Source organism: Mesocricetus auratus, unplaced genomic scaffold, assembly GCF_017639785.1.
Source record: "Mesocricetus auratus isolate SY011 unplaced genomic scaffold, BCM_Maur_2.0 Super-Scaffold_6730, whole genome shotgun sequence".
In the NCBI taxonomy this organism is placed as follows: domain Eukaryota; kingdom Metazoa; phylum Chordata; class Mammalia; order Rodentia; family Cricetidae; genus Mesocricetus; species Mesocricetus auratus.
In genome coordinates this window covers 90,688,894-90,696,986 of record NW_024429184.1, presented here as the reverse complement: position 1 = coordinate 90,696,986, position 8,093 = coordinate 90,688,894, and the positions used below count along the sequence as shown (strand labels likewise).

General features: G+C 41.9%; 1 long non-coding RNA gene across 1 annotated transcript in view; it reads right to left on the bottom strand.

Moving 5' to 3' along the window:
* Positions 1 to 2,977: 2,977 nt before the first annotated feature.
* Positions 2,978 to 8,093, bottom strand: part of LOC110341752 — a 29,827-nt gene continuing 24,711 nt past the window's right edge. Inside the window, exon 3 of the long non-coding RNA XR_005875706.1 lies at positions 2,978 to 3,034. This is a non-coding gene — a long non-coding RNA (uncharacterized LOC110341752). The remainder of the gene's footprint in view (positions 3,035 to 8,093) is intronic.

The window sequence follows — 8,093 nt, the reverse complement described above, 5'->3', positions numbered from 1 at the left end:
AGAGCTGGGAAGATAGAGGGTGTGTCTCAAAAACGTGGTCTTTGCACTACTGACATAGTTAAGAGAATTTACTTTTCATTGATTGGCTTTCTCTAAGCCCAGCCAGAGCATTCAGTTGTGGTTCTCATTGTTCATCCTCAAAAGCAAAGTCCTCTAAAGAACTTTAGTGTGAAGCAGTCATTTCATAGTGAAGCTACATTGTAGAGCATTGTAGAGATAGTGGTTTATTGTATTAGACACTCTTTTTATCCCAAAGGTCAGATACTAACGTGTTAACAATGGTTATAGATTTACGTTAGAATTTGACATCATTCTGTGATTTTTCTGAATTTTCACCAATGGAATTTATTTTTACCATCTAGAAGAAAAGTTTGTCATCATCATCATTTTCTCTATAGTTTTCCCCAGTAAGGCTGATTGCTACATTTAGAGTGTAATTAAAAGCTTGATAAAAATTTCCTCAAGCTCTCAAGTAGGTCTCAGTCTCATTTGCAAGCTGACTGGGATCCAGAGTGAGAGACCTTCATCCTTTAGTCAGAATATTAAGCATTCAGAGCTAAGAAGATAAAAAGCCTATCAGCTGATACTATTTTGTAGCTATACATGCGACTATCAGTCTTCACAGAGAATTGTCCATGAAGGTTGGATGGCTTTCTCTACTCAAAGGATCGTTGTTAACACTCCATAGGGGCCCATGTGAAGAGCCTGAAAAGCAGGAATCAGCAATTCCCTAAGTCACAAGTAATTGGCACTTTGACATCTGGTTCTGGTCAGGGAGGGGAGAAGAAAATGGACATTCATACTTTCTTTCTTCCATTGGAAACAGCCAAGCATGGTAGAGCATGTCTTTAATCTCAGCACTGGGAAAGCAGAGATAGGTGGATCTCTGTGAGTTCAAAGCCAGCCTGGTCTATATAGCAGTCTCCAAGACAGCCACAACTACATAATAGAGATACCCTGCCACAAAAAATAAGATGAGGAAGAGGAAAAGAGAAACTGGATGGCAAGAGAGCACTCTCTATGTGAACAGGCACCAAGAGTATTGCTTCCTGCAAGTGTTACAGCTGTAGGGGAAGCTATCTTGGCTGTTGAGAGCCAAGGAATACCATAAACTCACACCACACAACAAAGCTCACACAAGAGATTCATTGGGAGGAAAGAATCCAAGAGGGTGGAGGCCTCTGCTTGGATGAGAAGCAGCAGAGAACTGGGCAGAAGACAGGGTTAATATAGGATTTCAGTGGGGGGTATTCCAAAAGTGAGGATTTGTAGGATTTCAAATCCAGAGCTTGGGGTGAGCCCAGGGACAGGTAGGATTTTCAAATCCTGAGTTTGGGCTTTTTACTGTTGAGGAAGGAGACTGGGTCCAGCCAGCCAGCCATTAAGGCAATTAGAGTGCTCTGTGGGGGGAAGAAATCTGGAGGTTGGAGGTCCTCAGGGGAGGGGCCTGGCCACTTGTGTGCCCTGAGGTGCTCACACTTCCCAGATAGAAAGCCAGGGGCTAACAGCATGAAAAATAATCTCTAGGGGCCAGAGAGATGGTTCAGTGATTAAGAGCATGGACCCAGACTCCATTCCCAACACCCACAGAGCAATTCACAACCATCTTATCACTCCAGTTCTAACAGATCTGGCGCCCTCTTCTGGCATGCTCAGGCACCAGCACACATACGGTACACACATACATGATGCAAAACATCCGCACACTTAAATGCTTTCGAAGAAAAGAACTTCAGCAGCACATAGGAATAGATTTGCTTCTCTTAAATCACACTGTGTGTAAACGGCAGAGGAATGGATGAAATCTGGATTCCCTGTCTCTGGATCCTAGCCCACATTTGCTGAAAACAACACAGGGCATCATGAGCAAAGACAGCCTTCCTCCTGTGTCCCTGAGGGCACAGCCTCCTCCGCCTCCTACTACTGTGGCCTGCCAGGCATTTCTGAGGTCACCCCTGTGTTGTATTCAGGGTCCAGACACCTCTTACTCTCTGACTCGAGATAAAAAGGCAGCAGCTCAGAGTTGAAATAACCTCCATTGTGCTGTAATTTGTAATTAATGCGTTGATATCACAGTAGCAGCAACAATGGATTCCACTAAACACTAGAACAAAAAGAAAAAAATAAAGCAAAGCAGATTTAAAACACAACTTAGCCAATGTGGTCATTGGGACTAACCCTGGGTCTTCTCTGTAGAACAGGTGGTGGTGAGGAATATAATGTCTTTGAGAATGGCTTTACATCATACCACAGTGCTCGTGGGCAGAACCTTAAACTAACTTCCTAGTGATAAAATTATGTACTAAGGATCGTGTTGTAGGATTTAAACACATTACTCATTCTGTCCTCCCAAAACACCCTATAAAGTGGTAGGTAAGTGGATGAATTTTATCAGTGTGATCCTGGGATGTTGGCCAAATAAATCTTGCCTTTTCAGGGTGGGTCTAGTACCACAATCATCTCTCCTGGTTCTTTTTTTTAATAATAATTTTTTAATTTTCCTTTTTGCACATATTTCTCCCAGTTCCCTCTCCCTCCCCTCCTCCCCTGGCCCCCCCAAATCCCCTCACCCTCCCACCCCACTCCATCCTCCCTCCACTCCCCAGGGAGGGTAAGGCCTTCCATGAGGAATTTTCAGAGTCTGTCCTATCATCCCAGGCAGGGCCTATGTCTTCCCCCTTGTGTCCAGACTGAGAGAGCATCCCCCCATGTGGAATGGGCTCCCAGAGTCCCTCTGTATGCCAGGAATAAACACTGATCTACTCTCCAAGGTCCCATAGATTGCCGAGGCCTCCTCTCTGACACTCAGGTTGGGGAGGGGACATCCTGGATCACTCCCATGCTGGCCTCTCAGTCATCAGTCTGAGGTCCATGCATTCCCCCCTTGTTTAGGTCAGCTGCCTCTGTGGATTTCACAAGCTGGTTCTTGATTCTTTTGCTCATCACTCCTCTTGGCAACTGGGTTCCAGGAGTTCAGTTCGGTTTTTAGCTGTGGGTGTCTGCTTCTGCTTCCATCAGCCACTGGATGAGGGTTCTAGGATGGCATATAATCATCAATCTCATTATCAGGGGAGGGCATTTAAGGTAGTCTTAATGCCAGTTGGTGTCATTCTTGTAGATCTCTGAAAATCTCACTAGAGCCAGATCTCTCCTCCAACCTATAATGGCTCCCTCTATTATGGTATCTCTCATCGTTCTCTCCTCTATTCTTACCCTGGTTCTTAACATAGGATAGATCCTCCAAGTACTTGCTGCTGAAGGACATAGAAGTTCTATTTGGAAATACAGAAGGTGGCAGTCTGGGACTAGGAAGATGGCTCAGTGAACAATGTGCCTATATTCAAGCATAAGGACCAGAGTTCAATTCCCCCAGAGCCTATATAAATGCTGGATGAGTATTGTGGCCCTACCTGTAATTCCACTGCAGAGACTGGAGATCCTTAGAGCTAGCTGGCTAGCTAGACTAACAATCCCATTTTCCAGCTCTAGGCTCCCTTGAGGGACCCTTCCTCATTGAATGGGGTAGAGGACATTTAAGAAAGTCTCCCAATGTCAACTTAAGAACTGCACACAAAATAAACACACACACACACACTTCGTTAAAGTGGAAATCTAGCTCCTGCTCTGACCATCAAAGATGCTGGGTTGTATTAGTCTGTCATTCTATGAGTAGGGTACCTGTTTCTTCTAAATCTCACTTTCCTCCTGTAACCTCAAGCCTAGGTAGCATTTCCCAGTAGTCTTCCTAGTACTCTCTGCTGTTCTCACCTCTGTTTGCTTTTATATTCTGGTGCATATTACTCATTGGATATTCTCCAGGACTAAATTCCAGCATCTGCCTATTTTATTAATGTGGACTTCATGAACTTTATGTCCTAATATTTTACAACGGCCAGAGTCTTGTCACTTATGACCTGTACCATTCCTTTAAAGCTTTGGCAACGACAAGGTAATTCTGACAGTTTACTGACTCTGTGACTCATAAACACAGGATAATTGTCTTCAACATTTGGGGAGAAGTGACTTTTGCAAAGTAGACCCATTATTTCCATATTATCAGGGCAACAGAAAGCAGAATCCATTTTTCATCCTGTCGAAAAATTAGCTTCATCACAATAGTTTTTAACCTAGAAATGTCAATATTAGAAAGTGTGAATTATTTGGCCAGTGTGGGAAACAGCAACCCGTTGACTGATGCAGGCTTTTATACTCTCTCGCTAGCTTGCAAGCAGCTGTGATGACAGGTCGTAGCAAGGCATCATAGCAGACAGAATCCTAGAGATACTCAGAACACCCGGCTTCTAGAAGCACTGCTGGAGCACCACACAGGCAATGGATCTTGTTCAGGCTCCCATTGATAGGTCAGCTGTTCATTTCCACTTGCCCAGGGCTGGGGGAGCTTTACGGCACTTCTCCTGGTGTAATTATTCCTTGAACTCTCTAAAATGGCATGATTCAGATGACATGCAATGCTATGATCACCTTACTTATTGTCATCTGGACAAGTCATTTCTTTTCATCTTAATAGGAAGATGATGACACTTGCCTCATTCCTTTCCTGTACATATAATAAATACTCTGACAAAAACAACTTAAAAGAGAAGGGGTTTATTCTAGTCCACAGTTCAAAAACTCATTCCCTTCCAACAGGGAACTCAAGGCTGCAGGATCTTGAAGTAGCTGGACCTTTGGACATGCCTGTTCACTGTGGATGGTGCCATTCCCTGCCTGGGATCCTTGACTGTATAAATGGAGAAAGGCAGATGCACAGCAGCAAACATTTATAGATTTCAGCTTTCGGGTTGTGAATTTGATGTTAAAGACCCTGCCCATAACCCTAACTCTGGTCATTCTCTATGACTCATCTCTCTTTACCACAGAGAGAATCTTTCTAGTTGACATTTATAATATTTGTGTATGCCAGATGTCTTAGTTACTTTTCTGTAACTGTTTTACAGCTCAGCTACCAGATGGTGAAGTGAGAACAACTCTGATTTCCAGGTCTTACCTTACCTTTATGTATATTGAAATCTCTCTGCCTATTTCTCTCCATCTCCTCTCTTCCATGCCCCTCTTCTCCCCTTCTCGCTCCTTCCTTCTTCCCCTCCTCTCCTATCATCTCCAATCCTCTCCCCTCATCCTCTTCTCTTCTCCCCCTTCTCTCTCCTTCTTCCAACCTTCAGAAGGTCATTGTGAAGATCCTAAGTGCCCCCTTTGCTGCCCTTCTTTATCAGATCTCACCTGATAAGAAGCAGTAATCTTCCTCTTCTCTGCCCACCCAACCCACCCCCAAACTTCAATAAGACACTGTAGTGTGGACCAGGGTGCCCTAGTTGGACTTCTCTCGAGTCATTTATCCTCTGCCACTCTCTCTCTCTCTCTCTCTCTCTCTCTCTCTCTCTCTCTCTCTCTCTCTCTCTCTCTCATACACACACAGAGAGAGAGAGAGAGAGAGAGAGAGAGAGAGAGAGAGAGAGAGAGAGAGAGAGAGAGGCCCAGCTTTCCAGCTTTATACTTGGGCAAGTAATTTGGGGGATTTTTTTTCTTAGCCCTTCCACTCTTGGTCTTGAATGTAAGAATTGAATTTTGTTTCCCTGTGCATCTAATAATGTGACCTTGGGAATAAAGTCATAGTAAATATAATTCATTGAGGTTATATTAGAGTAATGTGTTCCTCTAATTCAGCACACTTACGTTTCATTTTTTAAAAAATAGGTAACTGGGATATAGAAAACATAGGACTTGTGAAGATGACCAAGAAATAGGTGATAACTTCCATAAGCCATTGAACATCAAAAATTGCCAGCAAACAACCAGAACCTAAAGAAAGGGCCTAGAACATGAGTTCTCCCTGCCTTAGAAGGAACCAATTCTGATGACATCATTGTCTTAGACTTCCAGCATCTAAAACTAAGAGACAATAAGTTTATGTTGCTTATGCCCCTCAGCTGTGGTTCTAGGTCCTAGAAACTTTAACAGACTAACAGGGTTGCTGGCCTTCCTGGCCTCAGTGGGGCCCACTAGAAAAAGTGTACTACAAAAAGTGGGTGTAGACCAAACTTATAGCAAAGGCCCTTAAGATACTTGGTCAAGTCTGAACACGTGTGGCATTAGATTTGAACAGATTCTTTATCGTAGAAGATATATAGACTGTGAATAGGAATGTTAAAAGATGATCAACATTGTTATCTTGGCTCAAACTCATGGTGATCATTCCTCCTTAGTGCAGGGATTACTAGGGTAATTTATCACAACTATCTAGCTGTTGCACAGTTTTTTTAAAAAGATAAGTGCATACCTCCCCTGGCATCTACTCAAGAAGATAAAGAATATGCCACAGAAAGTCTTGTATTCAAAGCTTACAGCAGCTTCATTTTTAGCAACCCCCCCCCAAAATCTCTGGTATAATGCTGGGGATGTAGCTCAATAGCAAGGCACTTGCCTAGTATGTATGACATCTTGAGTTCAATTCCCAGAACCCCCTACACACACATACACACACATATACACACACACACACACACACATACACCAAACAACACAAACAAAAAACAAAACAAACTAGCTATACAATAAAATATTATTCAACAATAAAAAGGGATGAACTATTTGATTATTGACATACTCAAGAAAACTAATGAATCTGAAAATAGTACTGAGTAAATGAAGGCAAATCTAAAAGAATAAGTACTGTAATATTTTTAAATGCTAATGCCAGATGTGGTGGTAAATACCTTTACTCCCAACACTTAGGAGGCAGGGCCCGTCAGATCACTTGAGTTCAAGATCAGCCTAGTCTGTGCAGCAAGGTCCATAACAGAACTACACAATGAAATTTTGTCTCCAAAAAACTTAATGTTGTTATTAGTGAATATTAATTATATATAATAATGAGTTTCATCTGCTTTTTGATGGCAATATTTTTGAAAATTGAAATTGTGGTGAATTGATAGCAGAACATTGATTTCATGGGAAGTGAAGAGTTCATAGGAAAGAAATAGGACAAGGACAGAAAGAAATTTTTAGAGAAAATCAATAATTCATTGTTTTGATTTTGGTTTCTATGACCTAGATACAACATAATCATGCCCAAGCCCATGCTCATGTCTAATTCTTAATGTGGTGGTTTGGAGAAATGTAGGGTAGTTCATAGAGGGATTAATGTAGCTCCAATGAGAATGGGTTAGTTATTTCAATACAGTGTTGTACAATGAGTTTTGCTTCCTCACAGATGAACAGCATTCAGAAAAACAGCTAATTGTACTGGAATAAACAGTAAGAGAGTTAGTTCCAGCATCCAAGTTCCCACATCTAATGAGGTGTTGTTGACTAATTTTAGCAACTCAGCACTCCTTTCGTATTGTTAGCTACAATAGAAAACCCTAACACAGGGCTGGAAAATTACTCCAGCAGTTAAGAGCACTTGCTGTTCTTGAAGAGGACTCTGAGTTTGGTTTCCAGCATCCACATTTGGTGGCTCACAACTGTCTGTAACTCCAGTTCTACAGTTTTAGAGAATCAGGCAGGCACCCTCTTCTGACTGTTATGGGCAGCTGCGTGTACATGGCACACACACACACACACACACACACACACACACGGTGGATATATATGTGTGTGTGTATGTGTGTGTGTGAGTGTGTGTACATATATATATATATATGATATATTCTTCAGATATTTCCAAGGCTAAAAAAAGAATATTACAAGTTTTTAGTGAATGCTAATTAAAACCCACTTTCAAAGTGAGCCTTTTATCATACAGGGATACTTAAGGTCACTTTCATGTGAACATATAATGTACGTGAGCATGCTGCTCCGTCATGCATTTCCTTCCCCTCCCATTGGTCCCTTTTGCTCTTCACAGACTTTCACATCTACTTTTGTCTCATCAATAGAGGACATAGATGTCTATAGAGGATTCTATGTGTCTATAATGTCTAGGACCTACAAATGAAAGAAAAAATGTGATGTTTGTCTTTCTGAGACTGAGTTTATTAAAAATTAAGCCCAAGAAATGTTTGAGTTGTTGAGAATACAGAAATGATGAAGGCCCAATTCCATCTTCAAAGTGCTGTATAATCCATCAGTTA